The sequence below is a fragment of the Rhinolophus hipposideros genome (genome assembly GCF_964194185.1).
Source record: "Rhinolophus hipposideros genome assembly, chromosome: 6".
Classification (NCBI taxonomy): domain Eukaryota; kingdom Metazoa; phylum Chordata; class Mammalia; order Chiroptera; family Rhinolophidae; genus Rhinolophus; species Rhinolophus hipposideros.
Window position 1 is genome coordinate 26,997,733 of NC_138052.1, and position 21,039 is coordinate 27,018,771.

A 21,039-nucleotide genomic window follows, 5' to 3' on the forward strand; every position below is an offset into this window, starting at 1 on the left:
AGGGTTGCACTTTAAGTGCAGGAAATTGTTATAATGAAGATGATGATGACAATGATGAGTATTTTGGTTTATCTGTACCCCAATCACAGGGAACTTGAGATTTCATGTAAAGTTGCTCTTACGCGATGATTCCAGTTAAAGTCTCGTTATATTTCTTGCTCATGTCAAAAGTCTGGTATCTAAATTTAAATTGAAGTCACATATGCAGCCTTGTGAGATCCCAAGTACCCTTTAAATGTTCCATGAGCCTCAGCCAAATGAATAATTGTCCATCAGCTTATGGTTCATTAGGGACCACAAATCAGTTGAGTGGGAGGTGTTTCATAGGAAACTATTCAAACCTAAGTTTTGCTAGATTCCTGATGAATAGAACAGTCTAGGATAAGGAACTTTCATCTAGGAGCAACAAGGTAGTTAGGCTGGTGATAGCCAAAGCCTCTAAAGCTAATTGGGTACATAAGAAAAAGGGGTAGCAATATGGCCTGGATGCAGAAAGGAATCATTCCTCAGGGCTTATTGGTGAGTAGAAGCTTCGCTGGAAGGGTGAGATACAAATAAAATTCACTGAACAATTAAACTTCAAAAAGCATTCTCCGCAGTGAAAAATATAGCAATAAACCTTGCAATTTTGATTTTGTTTCTTTTTCAGGGTAAGCCTATTTTTGGTAAGCATTAAATTTAATTTTTTTTATTAGTATTAACTTATTTTATAATTGACATTTAGTTTCATATATAATCTTTTAACATTCATTTTGACTAAAGTTATTTTCAAGTATTATATTCAGTTAGGCTACTATTTTAAAGGGAAGAAAACTGTAACATATCTTTAAATACGTGATTCCCTTAGTCTACCTCTCCACCAGTTTTAACCCTATACACAAGTGCTGAGAATCATTTTGTGGTGGCTTTTCACTTTAGTCGCATAGAAAAATAAGTACATTCCAGACTTTAGAAACTTTTAAAGAAAAGCTACCTGTATTAAAGTTATGTGGTATTAATAAAAACTTTGAAAGCACAAAATCTTACTAAAGCCAAAGCAAACCACAAATAATCACGTAGCATCCCAAGGTAACTGGGGAGATAGATGCACAGAGTCTGCTAAGTTTTTCAGTTTCTAGTGATTTTGATACTTGAAAAGTGAAAGGCAACCTATGAGCTAAGTCAAATGGTAAGCTGGCCTTTTAGAATCATACATGCATACTATATTGTTAATTAAAACAATACTTTGATTGAGTATATTAATCAGGTAGCTGTAAAACAAACCATCCAGTGTTGCTTTCTGTATATTAGAGAATTCCATTAACCCAGAGAAACATAATGTCCTACATTTCCTTTGGAAGAACTCTAAAAGGCACATGTTACCTGGGAAGAAAAGGACAGCCCCTGGAAAACTCTTGAAACACAGGTTACTTAATAAAAAAAACAAATTATAATTTTAGAACTTAAAAGGATGGTGTCCCAGATGGCATGAAAAATGGGACAGAAAATTTCATGCATGAAGGAGGAGAGATATGGAGCTGTCAGCATTTCTCAGTGGCTAATCTTGGCAGACATCACGTAGGGAGTGGCTGCAAGAGACAATACTAATACAGTATTTCACAATTTTTCTTAAGAAAATTCATAGAGAGAAGGAACATGGAAGTCATAAGATCACATTAACTAGAAGAAAATATATTATTTCTCATTTCCTTTTACCTAAACAATTAATGAATCTTACTTAACTAGCTGTGAGAATATATACCTTCAATTTTAACTGAAGTGTGCATTTTATATTTATGTAACTAGACATTTTTATTATTACATAATTTGGGAATTGTTAAATATCTGTATTTAGTAAAAAAATTTAATTCTACATGGTAGCCTAGTCTAATTTTGCATATGTAAGATTGACATCAGAATTTTTGATCCCTTATGTGTAAGTCAGAAAAGTTAGAATAATTTTTAATTCTCCTGCTCTTCCTTTCTTTTATTGTACATATCACTATTCTCCTGTGTGAAAGTATTATAGTACATTAGTACAGAATTTTTGTAGTAGATGAAAGTTCAATACTTAATTGAGACTGCTTTTTCTTCTGACACGTATTACCATTCAACTTTGGAAATAAAAGTATTTCATTGAGTTACATAGCAGAATTTTGAGTTATTGAGAGTAATTTATTGTTCACCTTGCTATGTTTGGCATCAAAATGCATAGATCTCAGAATTTCTCCAAGAATCACACATCTATGGGGAAAAAAGCAAACTATACAGAACAGTTCTTCCACTGTGAAAAATAGCAAAATTCTACACCTACAACAAATTGCAAATTTTCACATATTTGCTCCAGGCAAACATTTGCAATTTTCACAGCAAATAAGGCTTTTGGCTCCAATACTCACTTTTTTTTTTTTGTCTTCTCCCCCCTTGGGTGTGTGTGGGGGAATCACTCTTCCTATTTTCAGAAAACCAGAAAAAAACGAGGCAAAATTACTGATAATGTCATGCTTATTCTAGGTATTTTAATTTTTATATCTACACACTTAGACAAAAAGTGTGTTCAACATATTAGTTCAACATGACTGTACTTGATTCAAGAATCCATGAGTTTGTATAGGGACCCAGGAAATGAAACAACTATTTTTGTGACCTGGGATACCCAGTTCCATTCTGATCAGAGGACATTCTCTTAAAATGTTGCCTACTGCTTTCAGGAAATAGGATTTTTCCCCCCAGTAATCAAATAAAAAGAGAAGTTGGGTTTCCCCTACGACAGGTTTTTTTTTTTCGTTTTTTTTTTTTTTTTCGTTTTAGTACTCTAAGTCAGTGGTTCTCAGGCAAAGGACAGTGGTGTTTCCCAATCAGCTATGAAGTGCAGAGATTTATTTTTTCCTACTAATACTTATGCAAGCATTTGCTTACATTAAGAAACAAAAACAAAAATCTAGACAGTGCAACGCTATCTCTGTACTCATCTCCTCTAATTTACTTATCTTCTAATATGTTTTATGGACGGGGAATGACAATTGAGCATTATTACAAAAAGTACATTGAAAATTGAGCATAACCCACACATGGGAGAATCTTTCCTTGAACAACATCACCCACAGCCTTTTGTCCTAAGGAAAAAAATAAAAAGTTGAAAGGTGGAGCATTGCCTTATGTTATAGAGAGAAAGTATGTCATTTCACCAATGTTGCTTTAGGTTTTCAAATTTATAAATTATATTCTATGCTATTCAGTTGATTTAATTTGGAACCACTTTATTTCATCTAGTAATGTCGGTGTGGTGTGTGTGTGTGTGTGTGTGTGTGTGTGTTGTATAGTAGATAATTTTCCATTGCACACCTATATGCTTTGCTCCTGGTCTCTATATAGCACCCATATATGTATTATTCTGAAGGAAGTCATCTTAAGGCACAGAACAGATGAGGTCCTGCTCTTCTTCATAACATGGCTTTTCTTTGACAGAAAAAAAAAAAAAAAAAGTAAGTTCAGTCTCTTTAACCTGTCTTTTAAAGACCAAGCACAATTTGATCTCTGTCTACATTACCAAGTTACTCTTCCATGTCTTTCTTCCCTCTATCCTTTGTGCTACCAATACATGAAAGTTATGACATGTTTAATCCCACTTAAATGTCTTTACATATGCTAGTCTGGGATGTTCTATCTCCAAAGAGCAGCCCTGCTAAATTCCTCATCAATCAAGACTCAGCTAAGATGCCATTTCTTTAGTAAAACTTTCATAGTCTCCCTACTTGGAACTCTTTCTTATTTTCTGTACCTCTACCTCTATGGTATCGCTTTCCCCATTAATTCACAGTCATTCATTGGTCAAATCTTAACTGAGTACCTCATATTGCCAACATTTCATAGAGACAAACACAAACGTTATTTGACATAATTTTTGCCTTTTAAGAGTTCACTATGAGGGATATTGTCCCAATCCAATTAGATGGGCAACTCAAAGTGCAGACTCTCTCTTTATCACTTATTAGGACTTTAATACGACAAGTACAATATTTTTTTTAAAAGCAAATTACAGTGCTTTGCTATATGAGGAATGCACATAGCCAGTCTGATCAAAATTTGATTTATGGAAAAAGTGAGGGCAAAGAGAACCCAGAATATGGGAATTATTTATATAAATGTAGTTCAAAAAATTGCAATCATCTGCCTCACAACTGAAAGTACAGTAAATTTACTGAGGGAAATCCCCCGCTGGTGTATTTGGGGAACTTCACCCTGACATCAGCAGTGCTGCCAATAGTTCCTAGGGCAGCTTCCTATCGTGAGTCACTGTGTCATTCCGAACTAAGAAAAAAAAGAATTTGACCAAACAATTATAAGATTTTCTCTTATCCTATTAATTCACTGCATATCTTAAGAGTACCATATAAAGTGTCATCACAACCAATCAATTCAGTGGAGAAAACAAAAAAATCAAAATTGATCATTATTTTTCTTTTTTCTTAGCTAATGAGACAATCATGTAGCTATTTTTAAATTAAAAATAAACACTTTAATTATATATGTAACTATGTTGTATGATTACCACATACCTAATAGTATATCTACTACATATTATTTAACGTACATGAATTCTTGCTATTTGCCAGACACCAAGTCCAGGCATTTTCCTCCATCTTTGCACTAATTTAGGACGTCATTTCTTAAGTGAACTACTGTGATAATCTCCTGACCAACTCAACTCTCTCTCTTCTGGCTTAAAGACGGTATCAATAATAACAGCATTTATTGAGAGTTACTGTGGAATGCTTTCATATATTTGCTTATTTACTCTTTACAGAGTCCAATCAGAGATAGGGCTATTATAACTACTATTATATGTAGTTTTCAAATAATGAAACTAATGCTCCTAGGGGTTAAATAAATTGCCCCCAAAATTTCCTAACTAGAAAGTGTTAGAGTTAGGATTTGAACCCTGGTGATAAACCCAGAGACACATTTAGTCATGATAATATTAACCTTTATTTTGGCCGAGCTCCGGTAATTTTTATATATTTCACAGCAGTTAACTTGGGGGTCTAGCCAGCACTCTAGTCCTAGTAGATTATGCTTTCACTTGTATAGAACAAAAGGTAAGCTCAAAAGGGCCCCCATGATTTTGTACCCCTCTTTCTTTCATCCTTATTTTTGACTAACTCTGTTTCTCCTTTGTTTTCACATACTAGAGAACTGTATGTAGGTTCATCCCCACTGTATACTTGGCAAAACTTCTATGCCTGTATTATTATTATACCTGATGCCCACAAAACCCTTCCTACCAATCTACACTATCTTTGTTAGTCAATGACTCAACACAGTTGATAATTTTAGGAAATTTCTCTAATTATAAGATAAGTGAAATGCCACCCTACCCCACCTGAAATGTCTAAAACTGTGCATAAAAATATTTTAGCACTTATATTATTTGCATTAACTTTTTACATGTCTCTCTCTTATTGGACTACAAGCACTAAGATTCAAACAGTGCTTATTTTCATCTCCACATTGCTTGGAATATACAATGCATTTAGTAATTGAATATTGTTGAATTGAAGTGAACTTTTGGGTGCAAGAGAAAGCAGAAACGGACAAGAGGCTATCCAGCCCACCATCTCATTCAAATTTACTTATATGCTTTGTCATATCAAATATTAGAAATTGTTCAAATTTTAACAATTCTGAAAATAACTGGTAAAGCTACACCTTCATCAACATTTGGGGAACTCCTGATGGTTTTCCTGTTCTATTCATGGTTTAATTTGATCCATAATCAAAGTGTGAGGTAGGCATTATTATTACCTCAGATTAAAGAAGAGGAATTTCAGATTTTAGAGAACTTGAATGACTTCCCTAAGATCACACTGTTTGATAGCAGCCAGAGAACTGAAACCATACCATCATACTCTGTAACCCTTTCTCTCATACTAAACATTAAAGCTATTACAAATAGTAAAAGAAAACCAACAACCAAAAAACATGTATTTATTGAACGTTCCTAATGTATCAGTGACACTCCACTGATAAATGAGACACGTGGGGTGAGGCGGGGGACAGTTACCATTATGTGTTTCATCCCTCTGTGATAGAGGAAAAGTCTTAATTTTAGAATTAACATATCTAAGAAATTATTTTTTAACAAGAAATAGATAGTTCAGTGAAAAACAATTAATGATTATTCACTACTTTAACTTCCATTTTTAATCTATGTATGTACCTAAATATATGTAGGTAAATAGAATATGGAACATTTCATGAACATCTTCAATACAATTATCAAATTGGTTCTTCCATATACTTTTAGGTATTATATTTTAGTAAAAAATATACAATTTAAAGTTCAGCACTATACAATGGTTTTATTTTCATATTTCCTCCTTATATCTTTTTTTGAAGTGGGTTTCAACTACAGTGCCTGGAAACTCTTAACACAATATAGGTATTAACTTGTTCACTAAATAAGTCCTGATTAATTCCCACAAACATTTATTGAGGGTTTCTTATGTTGGACCTAGAATAGGACAAGAACTGTGTTCTGTGATATGGTGGAGTAAACAAAAATGAAGAAGGCATACCCCCTTATATTTGCATTCCGATGGTTCTGCAACTGAATAGGGCTGGAGGTCATATTTGAAGAGGCTATAAATTTTACAAAAGAAATTCAGAAAATTTTTGATACATAGAATATAGTAGGGAGGTGAAACAGATCCTACTATCTTATTAAAATATTTTTGGTATTAGTATGATCTGGAGAATGTTTAATGGTATAAAATCCCCAGAAGGTTGTCATTAATTAAATATATAAATATATGTAAAAAGAAATAAAACCCCTTCTAAGATCATCATCGGTGGAAACTGAAAATAAATGACCGATGACAGAGAACTGGCCGCAGTGAGACTGATGAAACTTGATCACTTATTGGATGAATACGGTGAGGAAAAACCAGGAATGTGGTGAGACTGAAGCAAAGGTTTAAAGTCTTCTGAGTACAGAGATTATGACACCAAAGTTCCAGAGAAGAGGACAACAATAATTAGTTTTTTAGAAAGGCTATTACTGAGAGTAGGACAAGAGTTTGAAGGTACTTTATGGCTAAACAGAAATATTTAAAAGTGGTCAAAACTAGAAATATGTTATCTCACCAACACACGTACAGTTATGCCCACATATCCAGACATATACATTCCTCTCCCTTGCCCAAAGGCTAATATGTTCTTATAATGAATACTTGTTACATGAGAAATAACCCCACTGGACTGGTATCAAAAAGCCCCAATTTCTTCTCCATGATAATTAGTGTTTCCAATACATGGACTGTTGAAAACACGTGACTTGAATGAGATGTGCCTGTCTTTGTAGGACAAAGAGGATGGAAACACTTTGTATTAGTAAAATGTTGTAATTATAATGATACATTTAAAAACTAAATTAAGAATTTAAAATAAACACCTAAAAATATTGACATTCAAATATGCAAATTTGGATATGTCTATGAATAATGATAACACATTATACTTGTTTATCACTTTTTTTCCAAAATACTTTCAAATCTAATTTTTTGAAGGGCATGATTTTAACATATGTGAAAAAGTTACTTAAGTTTTACTTAAGCAAAAAGCCTGTGTGTCATGGGGAGTTTAAATGCCAACATACAATTTTGGTGACATTCTTACTTGCGTCTCTCCAGATGTTAATTGAAAAATCAATGCAACATTCTGTTTTAATTATCTTTCTCCGGACACTGATTTTAGTGCTACTTCATTACCTCTTGGGGAAGTGTTTACTGAGCATTTCCTATGGGTAAATCACTCGGGTAGGTGTTGATGGTCATATAAAACAAGTATTCTGACTCAATTATCCTATAAGTCACTCTTCTCAAATAAGCTACTCCAAACTTGCCTAGTCCACTTCTTATTATTGCAATTTCCAGCTTCTTATCTACTTGTGTTATATCCCATTTTGCTAACAGTTTTTTATTAATTATTCCAGAAACCTGATGAAACCACTGTATATTATTGTGCAAAGTAACAAATGCTTTTATGATTGGCTGCTTTGTACATTTTACAATGATTCGATTCTCCTGAGATAGATTAAGACCTTATTAGTTTCATGGTCATCAATAGGCAAGTACTCAAAATCCTTTGAAAATGGTACTAGTGTCACCTAATGACAGTTAATCCTGTGGAATAATGCTTCATACCCAAGTTTTTGAAGCCATTGAAATGAAGATTTTACATAGTCAGGTTTTAAGTTGTATTCCTTAAATATTTTCTCATCAAAAATTTGCAAGGAACTGTATATCAAACAATTTGGAAGTCATGCCTTTTAGAATGTCTGGAATTCAAGTTTCCTACATTGTTAAAAAGGGCAGAGATCTCTGATTTGGAAGTCAGATTAGCTGGTGATCGAGTAGCCATTCTTTTCTACATTCTGGGAAAGCTGGTTTTTGTAAACTTTCCCTTCTACCTTTACTCTTCTGAGAGATCCTTGGGAGTGTCTAGCAGAATATAAAGTGGAGGGGATATTTTATTGGTGGCCAAAAAAGGAAGGATGATAGCCTCATGCTCTCAACTTCCAAAGATTTTAATTAAATAATAAATGGGGGGAAATGATGAATTGAGTAAGAACATGGGTTCAATCCAGACGCTTCACTCAAGAGCTGCATGGTCTTAGAAAAAAGTATTAAAAATCCCTATCACTTGATTTCCTCATATACAAAAATGGGAAGAGGTTGTGATTTAAATTACGGAGCTAGTGCTCAGCATAGTGCCTTGTCCATGGTAAACACTCAACAAATGTTATTTAGCAACTACCCCATCTTCTTCTCCATCGTTATCCAAGAGGGAATCAGGGTTAGATTTATAACCCTCTGCCCCCACCAAAGTTACCCCAAAGGAGCAATGTGACCAGGATCTGAGTGGAGAAAATGCTGAGAGAATTCTGTTCACAGTCTCTGTGAGGGAAAGAAACAGGATGTGGTCTCAGTGGACATTTTAGAAACCCAATATGCAGGGTTTCTTCCTTCTCTAGCAGCCAGAACAAATAGAATGTTTCTAACTGAGTATCAGAGAAAAAACACTATCAGTTCTATAAAAAGATGCATTATGTCAAAGCAAGAAGGCATTCCTGAATACTTAGAGGAATTGATTCAATGAAGTAGATATACTACAAAAACAAAACAAAACTATATAAAAAACACAACAGAATAAAAAAAGCACTATTAGAAACTTTCTGATTTATAATCTCATTAAGATTTGAGAGAACATGTTATCTATGTGGAGGAAAGAAATATGAAATAGGAACAATCTGAAATCAGAAAACATTGCATGAGAAAGAAAAATATGATTGCTTAATTGAAACTATGATGTGTTTCAAAAACAACAAATACGATACAAGACAAAACTGATTTATAGGAGTCAAATTTAAGGAATTCAACCAGGACTCAGATTAAAACTGTAGAAAAGAAAAAGAAAAAATGAGAAAGATCAAATACAAATTGAAGAAATATGATATTACACAAAAGCCCAACTAACAACAAAAATCTGGAACAATAATCAAATAAATTGTTTATAAAAATCATTATTGGGATACCAAAAATTCCTGTGTTACAGGTTGATACATCTCAACAAATAAAATTGAAAAAGAACAATCAAGTTGAAAAAGACATTACCTAAATATTAATATATATTTAATAAAAAATATTTAAACTTAATGATAACAAAATTGTACTAGCAGCCAGGATGGTAAGTTAACCAAAAGGCAGTAATTAAGTTATAGCAAATCAATTAACTATTGTGCATGATTATTTAACAATTATGTGAATCAAAAACAGATTTTATCATCAAATATTGGAATTATTTGAGCCAAGAATAAAGGGACAAAAATTATGATGAATTTCTTTTGTTACGCAAGATAATTTCAATATTCTTTCATTCAACAATTACATTGAATGCTGAATATAAAGAGCAGGCATTCTGTAGTGAAATTGTTTTATTAGTTATCTGCTTCTTTCAAGTTTTACAATATTTTCCAGCCTTCATATTGAAGCTATTATAAAAAGAAAAGAAAATCAAAAAGAAAATTTGTAAGATTCTAAAAGGAGAGAAGACATAGGAGAAGCAAGAAGATGTAACTTCTTAGCTAATATTCCCAATCAGAAGCAAAGACAGTTCCTTTTTCCATGGAGCAGCATCATACTGATTTCCAAAGGCAGGGCTTTCTTAACTTCACCCAACCCAGCCATCTTGCAAGGATATAGGGTCCAAGTCCAGGAGCTAGACCTCAAAATGATGATGACATTTAAAACCTTGGAAAGGTCTTCACATATTTTCTCCCTGCTCTATACCGTTCTTTCACACCATCACCATTCTGAAGAGGGTACGGGTACTCATCTGATCCTACTTTTTCTCATACAAGGCTACTGTAGTCGTCAGCTCTGTATTTTGGGGCAAGCCGTTTCCTGTCTCTGTGCTTTAACTTTTTCCCTTAAGATAGCATTGGAACTGGTCAACATGTGGCTAATATTCTTTGTGATTCTTATTTCATGTAGTTTATGGATTATGGCAATGATTTTCCACCTTGACTAACATTGGAATACTGTGACATGTTTTTGTTTTGTTTTGTTTTGTATTTTTAAAACACTGCTACGTGTTTCTCATCCCCAGAGTCTAATCTAAATGCTCTGGGATAAGGTTTGGCCTTCAGGGTTTTAAAAGCTAATCAGGTAGAGAACCATTGAACTAAATTGATTTATTAGACATTGAGAAAGTACATCCATGTGAAACATTATATAACGGGGAAAAGTTGTGTTATAGTAGCAAAAAAATTAGTTCATTTACTTGGTGGTGGTGGTAGTGGGTGTTGGCTATCTTACCAAGAAAAAAAGTGCCTAAAACATGAAGATTTTTTACAAAATAGGTTCCTTAAAAGAAGCCTTTTATGCTAAGGTAGGCAATTATCTTGATAGGATTCACTCTGAGCATACCAAGTACAGGGCCAAGCATCTTTCCATGCAGAAGATGAGAAAAAACTTCATAAAGCATTGATTTGAGAAAAAGGGAGCAAGAAAAGTAGGTGGACCTTTGAAACTAACAAGCATTTGGAAATTTTGAAAAAAGTCTGCCTCAGCAGGACAAGACTCTTGGCCTGGAATTTTCTTCTCCAAGATTGCCCACATATCTTTCTCACTGTACTTGGTCTCTGCTAAAAGGCTCTCTTATCAGAGAGGCACTTCCTAATAATTCTGTCTAAAATAGCAAACCTTACCCCTTCTGTATACTTCTCTACACTTTTTTTGCTGTTTTGTTTTTCTTCATAAGACCACTTGATTTATTGTGTATGTGTCTTTGTGATATAGCTCCATCTTGGTACAGTTTGTGGTTTATAGTGTGCAGTAAATGAATGAGCGTTCATTAACAATGTTAGCAATACTGGAGTTCTTATAAGGAATACATTTTAAAACTACTCCAAGAATTGACCCATTTTTCTCTTGAGAGACTGTATTTTAGTCTTCATAGAAGATCTTGGTAGGATTTAACCTAAACATTTACTCAAGAAGATGTTAATAAGTTATCAAACCATTAGGAATGCTCTCAAAGAACATTTTCTTTGAATATTTTGGTATATTTTTCCTAATAGACTTCCATTTGCTAACAGACTCCCAACCAAACCTCCGGCTGATTTAGCTATAGTTAAAGAATCTTTATAGCTACATTTATGGCTAATATTCATAAGTATCAAAACATGAACAAACTGGATAAAATAATTTTATATTAATCAAATAATAATTGAAAATTGTCAATCATACAAAATATATTTTGAGGAAGAGATGTTGTTGCTGTGGTTTATAATAAGTTGTGCTTCTTTATATTGGCTACCAGTCATCAGTACCATATTCCACAACTATTCACTTTAAGTTTTTGATAATCAAATGATATTATCAGTAATCAGTGTACATTAAATTATCTCTGTTTTCCCTGGTGTACTGCAAGTGTCCATTTTATCCAGATGTCATAGAGTAATATCCAATAGAAAATCTGACATTTGCTTGCATCTCATATAAAATATTGAACTGAGAGACACAAATCTGCAACTTGTTAAGAAGTAATAAGGAGTCACAGTTTACACTTAATTTTAATCAAAAGGCCAAAAAGTGATTGGCATAACATTTGAGAGAGTGAGAATTCTAAACATAATTATGTAAACTACACTTTGATTCCATAGAGAGGGGATCATCTCTGATAAAATTGTGTAAGTTAATTTTGCAGAAAATGGGGATCACTGTTAGGAAAAATGCTTTAAATCATTTGGTCAGTGTGTCATCTTTATCATAACTTATATAATATGAATGAAAAAATAGATGTTTTTATCAAATAAAATATTACCATGAAATGAAGGTATGTGGATCTCCACAATTTCACAGAAATTTTCTGACTCTAGTGCTATTATCAAAAGATCTGTACTGATGTACTCAGTCATCTACCACCTTCCCCTAAAATTATAATAATACTATTATTGATAATAAGAATAGTCATACATTTACGATTATAATAAAAATGTATGGTGGTTTTAAACCATGTTCAAAACTTATTTGACCCCTCCCCACCCATTGAGAGGTAGGTGCCATATATTCTTCTCTTTAATCAGGACCAAACTTAGTCATTTACTTGTGGCAAATAAAATATGACAGATGATATTCTATGCGACTTCCAACTCTAGGTACTAAAAGACTATGTAGTTTCTTCCATCTTGAGATATTTGATTGAGGGAAAGCCAGCCTCTATGTAAGAAACCCGCCTACTCTGCCACCTAAAAAGATTGTGTGTAAGTAAGTGCTCCATATAACAACTCAGCTGAGCTCCTAGCCAACAGCCCGCCAAGTGAGTGAGGCATCTTGGATGTTCAACCCATTTGAGCCTTCAGAGGACTGCACTTCCAATCAGAGATCCGACTACAGTTACACAAGTGACCCAAGCAAAAATTGCTTCGTAGAGAGTGCCTCCCTAATGCCTTACCCTTATCTACAAGGGTATTTGTTATAGTCAATGTTAAAATTATGATTAAAATTGTTCTTTTAAGCAACTAAATTTTAGAGTCATTCATTTCACCTCTGTATTAACTAGTAAAGAGTTATACTTCTACAACTTCTCTGGTAAACAATTATATATGAAAATTAATTTCTTGAATCATCTGTTTATCCCAAATAGCAAAGCTTCTCAGGGAAACATTTTAGGCTGACATTGTTTTCAAGTTTTAAGTTGTTTGTAACTGACTTTAAATGAATTCTCATTTTCATATGATCCTTTTGGTATTCCTCTTTATATATCAGATATCTGTCAGTTGTGCTTATTTTCTCCCTTCTTTCCAACAATCTTTGCCATTTGTCGTACCCCAAGGAAAATGTCTCTCAGATTTTATTCAGCTAATATTGGCTAATGTTTATGTAACTAATAAGGTTTTCCTATGATTCGTCCCTTAAACTCTCATTTGTAGGTGTAAAATAAATATGTTACTAAATTTGGCCAACTGATTTTTCTCTTGGATTTAGCCAAATATCCTTAGAGGAGTAGAAAATCCTTTGTCTATGCTTAAATATTTAACTACGTAGTAACAAACATATACCTACCAAGGGTGCAGATAAAGTTTTGGCACTGACATTATCAATCCTTTCCATTAGCTACTCAGAATTAATTATGCCATGCATTTGTAGACATATAAGGAACTAAAGGTTGTCACATTGATTCCAAACATTTAAAAACATACATGAAATCTATAATTTTTTAGGGAAAACATTTAATATTACAGAATTCAGAATAAATATATTGAATTAAGATATAAATTACATAAGTATGGCACATTCTTGTTAGAGAAAGTTTAGTAAACTTTTAAGAATTGGGCTCTGGAGTCATGCTGTCTTGATTGAAATCCAGCCTTTGCCCCTGTGGTAAAGACTGCAAACCATTCACCAAAAGATCTGTTTTCTTTTCTCTGAGTACATTTCTCAGCATTTCTTGTGATTAGGATGACCTTATGCCTGATTTTTTTGACAATTAAATCTGAATAGAAATGATATAAAACATTATCATCTGTCACATACAACCTTCTCCTTTCATTGTCTGTATATCATCTTTTAAGCTGTTCTTAGAAGACGTGTTTAATTTTGGCCAAACTTTTATCAGCCTGGTTCCATGAATGACTGTGTGGAAGAGAGTTTCCCCAAACCCAACTCACCACTGACCTGGGATTGCAATGGAATATTACAAAAAACAAAACAACAACAACAACAACAACAACAAAAGTCTTCTATAGAAATCCTTTTTAAATGTTGGATTTATATATTACAGTAGTCACAGAACACCAGTGTAAACCCTCACTAGTTGTGTAACGTTGAGAAAAATTAAACTTTCAGTGTCTCAGTATCCTCATATATAAAACGGCCATAATAACACCTTTTTATGCATTGTTGGAAGGATTAAATGACATAATAAGTGTTGAGTACTTAGAGCAAAGCATGATTTACTATGAATACCATGTAATCATAGTCATCATCATCATCATCATCATCATTATGAGGATTCAGTATATAGCATGTCTAATTGGTGAGAATAGTCTTACATTGCAGAAATTAACACTAAGGATTAGTTTGGGTTTTTTTGTTTGTTTTTATGTTTGACATACTCAATAAAAAATGCTAATACTTTTTATTTATACCTCAAGATACTAAATACCTCCTCTTTATGAAGTATAGCTAAGAACTACAGTTATCACATTGAATATAACAGATGCCCTTCCCCTCAAAGAGTAATGTTGTTTAATAGAGAAAATAAGTAATTATTCCATAATTTCAATACAATGGGATAAGTCTCATATTCAAGGTAAAGAAGGATACAATGGAAACAAGAATGTAGGGTACCTCACAAAATCTATAAGCCACAACCTTAGCAACAAATGGGAATTATCCAGGACTTATCCAGTTGAAGAAGTGGATTTGGGGGCTGGACAGGGAGGAGAAGAGAGTACCTGCATAAGGAAAAGCATGTGCCAAATCCAGGAGGTAAGAAGCATGACAGGACATTAACCATAGCTGAAGCAATGTATGCGAAGGGACAGATGGAGAAAGATGAGATCAGAAATGAGAGCATGGGAAAGATCGTGAAGGGACTTCAGTGCTCTGCCAAGGCCTTTGGGTTTAAATAAAAAGCCATGGGTTTTGATGTAAGGGGATTACATGGCAAGATTAGGGTTCTAGAAATATGACTGTCTGCAATGTGAAAATGGAACGGCAAAATCAAGTATGATCCCCCTGAGTATTGGCAAAACTATTAGGAAGCTATTGGAGTAGTCTAGGTGACAGATGATGGTAGCTTGGAGTAGGACAACAGTAGAAATGATTGAGAGCAGTGTGTGGATTTATGATCTATATAGGTGATAAATTTATAGGACTGGGAGATTGTTATTGGTGAGGGTGGAAAGGAAAAGTCACAAATGGTATGCAGGTTTGTAATTAGGCTACTGAGTTACTGGCAGCATTTGAGGGGACTCTCGAGGAGAGTTTATCAATTTTGAGTTTGCAGCATGTAGTGAATTTCAAAATATAGATAATGAGTAAGCACCAGGTGCTAATGTTCAGAAGGCAGAGATGCACATATTGTCCATCTATTCGCCTGAGAGAATGGTGTAAAAGGAAAATAAGCTTGTTTTTGGTCTTAGTTGACCTGAGGCAAATTTAAGGTCAAAATATGTGACTAATGTAATGTTTATTTGTTTATCTAGCTCACAGAGTTATGTGGAGTAATGGGGATTTGAATGAATATTGATTGGAATGATTTAATAAAGGAGGAGATTCCTGCATTCTCAAACGTATTTTAGTGATAATTCCATGTTATTTAGTGATAATTCCATATATAGTGAAAATCTATCCTTAACTCTCATCATCACTACGTAGAAATTGGAAGCTCTAAGAGAACTCCTTAATAAAACACTGCTTTAAAAGAAAGAAAATCAATGTAATTGATCTGAAGATAGAAAAGAGATCCTAATCACCTTTTAAAAGGTGATTTTATCGCTACTTATGGGATGAGTTTTTCAATATTTTTTTCTTATAGGAAATATTTATTATGAATTAACTTTTTTGATTATACAACTAATTTTATTTTTGGTAAGATTTGGAAACTGTTGAAAAGTTAATAGAAAAAAAACACCCAAAAAACAAATACTAAATTATGACATTGTTAATTTTTTTTGGTATTTTCTTCCAATATTTTTAACATGGATACTTTTTTTCTACAAAATGATCAATACAATTTTATATTTTTTTCTTGTTTATTTTCTATTTTAAAGTGTATTTCTAAGTCATTAAATAATCTTTGTAAATTCAAGGTATTAGAGCTGATAATACTTTAAATGTTTATCCATTTCCCTGTTGTTGGATATAACATGTGTATATTTATTATATCTAAATATTTGTATTTATATAGTTCTATATCTCATCTATACCTATACCTTAAAGCTATACCTATACCTTTATCTATATCAATATCTATCTATCTATATCTATATATCTATATCATGGCTTACCTTGATGGTTAGCAAGCTAGCCATATAATATAAACACCTACTTTGTATCAAGTAATATACTAAGTTCAACGGGTATAGCTCTGAGCTCAAAATATAGTCATCCTCCTGGACTCCCAGAACTATTTGGAAGAAATTTTTCGTGGACTAAATCTCCCATAAGTCAATACGTATTTGGAAGTGATTTTTAGTAGTTTTTATTTTGATCTTATAACTCTCCAAGCACACATGACCCAGGGAAACACAGATTTCACTTTGCAAGGATAAGGAATAGAGCATTCTGAAAAAAGAAAGCCTTTTGTTTGGAACATCAAGGTGGGAACACAGACGGAACTGCATAGAACTTTAACATTGAATGAAAACTTGGACCAAATGAGGTATATGGCTCATGGCTCTAGAGAAAAAGTGATGAAACTGCAACTTACAATGGATCATGGTATAGAATTTTGTTAATATTTACATGTGTGCAAGTCTCTAAAATAGCTTTAGTGTCTAAGGAATAGTAAAAGGCATGACGTGTGTTTTGTTTTTGTTTAATACATTACACAAAAAGTATTATTCAATTAAAAAGTTTCAGCACAATTATTTTTATGGAATATGCTACAGTGAAAAACAGCTCTGAATCCTAACTGTGATCACACCTTGTGTGTGTCCTAATTATTTTTCATTACAAATAATTCAGATGACCTTCTTTATACATGGCATAAGAATCCTGTGTTTTTAGAAGTAGAATTACTTGATTAAAAAGTATTGCTAACGGATGTTGAAGATCACTTGGTTATTTATTCAGGTTACTGCTGGAAAATCACATTCCAGAACCTAAGCTAAATGGAACATTTCTGCTACTTTCCTCTCCTGTATTGTTTTCTGTTTATTAAGTGAGTCTTCTAAACTAATGATGGTTTAAAATGGATATCATGATTTTTTTTATGATGGTCCAATGATACATTTTCCCTTAAACTTGGCTTTGAGCAAAGATCTAAAGAATGTTTGCAATTCTCTAAAATGTTACTATTTATTCCCACCCAGTGCTCAGCTCTATGTAGAAACCTTGAAGCCATAGCTTTCTCCAGAGCTTTAATGTGCTTTATTCTCCATGACATTGAAAGGCGGTGTCAATTATGATGAATCGTGAAGCTCATAACTAATGATACATTTAAAGCCAATTCATTTGTCCCTTTGATCATATGAATATATTGGCATTCACCAAGTCTGCCATGATAGGACATTATGTCTACTTTGGAGTCATTTCATTGTACACTTATATATCAGCGCAGCTGCCACTAATGTTTACAAGTCCATGTGCTACATTTCCTCATGATAGTTTTGCAGAGGTTAATGCTCATGCACAGTAGACATATTTATTACAAAGGCAATAACAGACCCCCAGGAGCCATTATAGCTCTTAAGAGATCAGTATCTGTGATCACTCCCATTTTATTCTATCTCCTTCTTACTCTGTTTAGCTGGTGAATCCTTTTTACTTTGATTTTTATTTTAATTCTTCTCTCACATTGAAGCTATGTTTGTATATTCTAATTGTAGAATTATTCTTATAGCTGGAGGTCATATATTTTAGAAAATAATTAGTTTGCCTATAAATCAAACCTGTTTCTAGAACTGCAAATACTTGCTCTTTGACTTTGAAGTTTTGTCCCTATTCTTGCTAATCCATCTTTGATAGTAGTCTAGACAATAATCTACTATTGCATAGGAACTATGTCGTATCTTGCAAAGGTTTTAGCTATTTTGCAATGTAAGTGATAGCAAGGCATACAATCTTATTCCCTAGATCAAAGCCTTGCAACATAACTTATAGAGAGGCTTTCTCTTCAAGAGAAATTCTCACTTGTAATTCATGCTTAGTCTGTCTTTTCTATCTTATCCCTAACAGCTGGGTTGTATCTGCTTCCAGGGAAATGTGTTATGTATGTTTAATACCAATAGCTGAAAAGAACTTTGAAAACTGAAAATAGCCTTGCGTTTCAGTTTAAAGCAAGCTGCCAAAGAATTTTTAAGTTGATCACCAATTGATGATCACAATATTAATCATTAACAAAGATTATGATGACTTATGCTCCAGCCTACAGAAATACTGTAAAGATGGACCAAAGATAATCATTTTTGTTTCAATTATAACTTAATCCCTACCATTACTTTCTTTGTATCAGAGAGCTTTTGGTCCAGAAAGACTTTGCTTTAAGTAGAGATTATATTTTATCTATGGTTTCTGAGGCAGTGTGTGAAGACAGCAGTGCCATTCTTTCTATGATTTTATCAGTTTTACTGTGTGGGAAGGGCTTCAACCTTGCCAAATTATATGGTCTGAATTCACACGCTTAGTCAGGAACATTGTTGTAATATTAAAGCAGCCTCATTCCTCAGAAGCCACACCATGTTTGCTCAGATAGGAAGGACTATTGGCCAATGGGGGCATTACTCACAGAATATTTGTCAGGCTCGCTGCATTGATGTTTACCCTCTACCTATGAGGCAATGTCTCTGGATACTGAGTCACATGGGAGGGGTGAAGACTTAAGCAATGACAAACCTGCCCATGTCAGCAAGGGAAGTCTCGTTCAGTGGGAATCATCACAGAGTATATTTTTGTGAAGCTTAATAACAATAAGAATAAAGGTAGGAGTGAGTCCTGAGTTGTGTGATTGTATTGAAAGATAATATACGTAACTATTGATCTATCCAATGACCTCAATACCGAGCAGGAGTGTTAATGTGAAAATGGTTTTCTCACCTCACTTCAGTTATAGCTACCAGTGGTGGATGAACAAGTTCTCCTAACTCTCACTAAAGAACCATGAGAATCCCAATGGATTGATGTCAGGACAACAAGAAACATTCATGATGGCAAAGTCTAGCAAAACCCCAGAACTAACTTTATGTTACTTGCTTATATAAAAGGTATTTAAAAGGCCATTGTATTAACTGTTCATTTGAACTCTTTCAGTTAATGTACCAAGATGGGATTCAATCATAAAAATATTATGGATTTTGTAGCCAGAAAACTATCTGCATATAATCTATACCAGTATTTTTTTTAAAGAAAATAACCTTATTTGTCTCACTAATTTTGTACTAAAACTAGATAGGGCGATACCTGTGACATATTCAAGCATATTAAAACTGTTATTTTAAACCCAACTTAAAAGACAAAATACTCCATAAACTAGATTGTACTTTGCATAAATAATGCTCCTTTAAGAGTAAGACTATTTTATTCATAATAGGAATAATTTCCTTTCTAAAGGCCAGTCATTCCTTCCTCTGAGCTCAAAGGAATATTATACAGGTAGCAGTGTCCTGAAAGATAAAAATGGCCCTTTCACATCCTAAGGATTTGGTGCTACCTGACTTCTGTCTTCTAAGGTGATTTTTTCATAATGCTCTGAGCTTAGTTCGAGTATAAAAACCTACAAGATATGATAGGGGGATTTTTAAATAATAGGATGATCATAAACCTAAGTTCATTGAGTAACAAAAGTAGATTTTCTTCTGGGGAAGCTGTGGGAGTGTTCTCTGATGTTACTAATCTAATTCCTCATAAGACAAGTAAATTAGTCATTCAAAAAATTTGTGTCATTGCTATTTTTTGAGACACAGTGAAAGTCTGAATTTATGATGCTTGATGACAGAAAAGGTGTTTATGTTCACATAGCATCTAGAGTATAGGTGACTGACATATAACAACTACCAAAAAATCCCATGTGGAATTTTTTTTTTCCCCTTGGCAAATATGAAGAGGATGAGAGGCAAACAAATCATATTTGTAGTATAAGAATGGACTATTTTATTTCACTTTTTAAAATATACAACTTTCAAACAGCTTCCAAATTGGGATACTGCATCATTAAGCATTTGACATTTGTCCAGTTAAAACTATTGACTCATGCTTTCATTGCTTCCCCCTCAAATTACTACAGTGCCACAGCTGATCTGACTATATTTTCCATTTCTTATAAATAGCCACAAGAAAAGTATTAATTATCCTTGTACGATTTAATGCACCAACTGCCTTAACCTTTCAGGTTTTCTTAAACGCCAGCATAACAAGGCATATCCATGGCAGCAAATGTGATTTATGACAGGAATCTTTAATTTCTGTTTTTAAATATGTTACCCACCGATCTGCATACATTTAAATTCGCCTGCAACACTTTTCTCTGTCTTGAGGCTGTTGTTTAATATTCAAGGATGATTTTTGTCCACATACATTTTGGTCTATGTCACCTCAGATTAAATTATTACTGTTTGCAGCCTTTTCAGAGCAGGCCTCAGGCCCTTATTTACAAGAATCAATGAAACAGTAATGAAAATCCATTTTTCATACTATCAGCTCTGGCCTGCTTTTATTTAGTTAGCTGTGTCTAAGCAAGCAATTCATTTTGTGCAAATGTCATGTACAGGAAAAAAGGATGAGCCGTGAAAGGGTTAATCATAAAATAAGACCTAAGCTTTGCCCCATATAA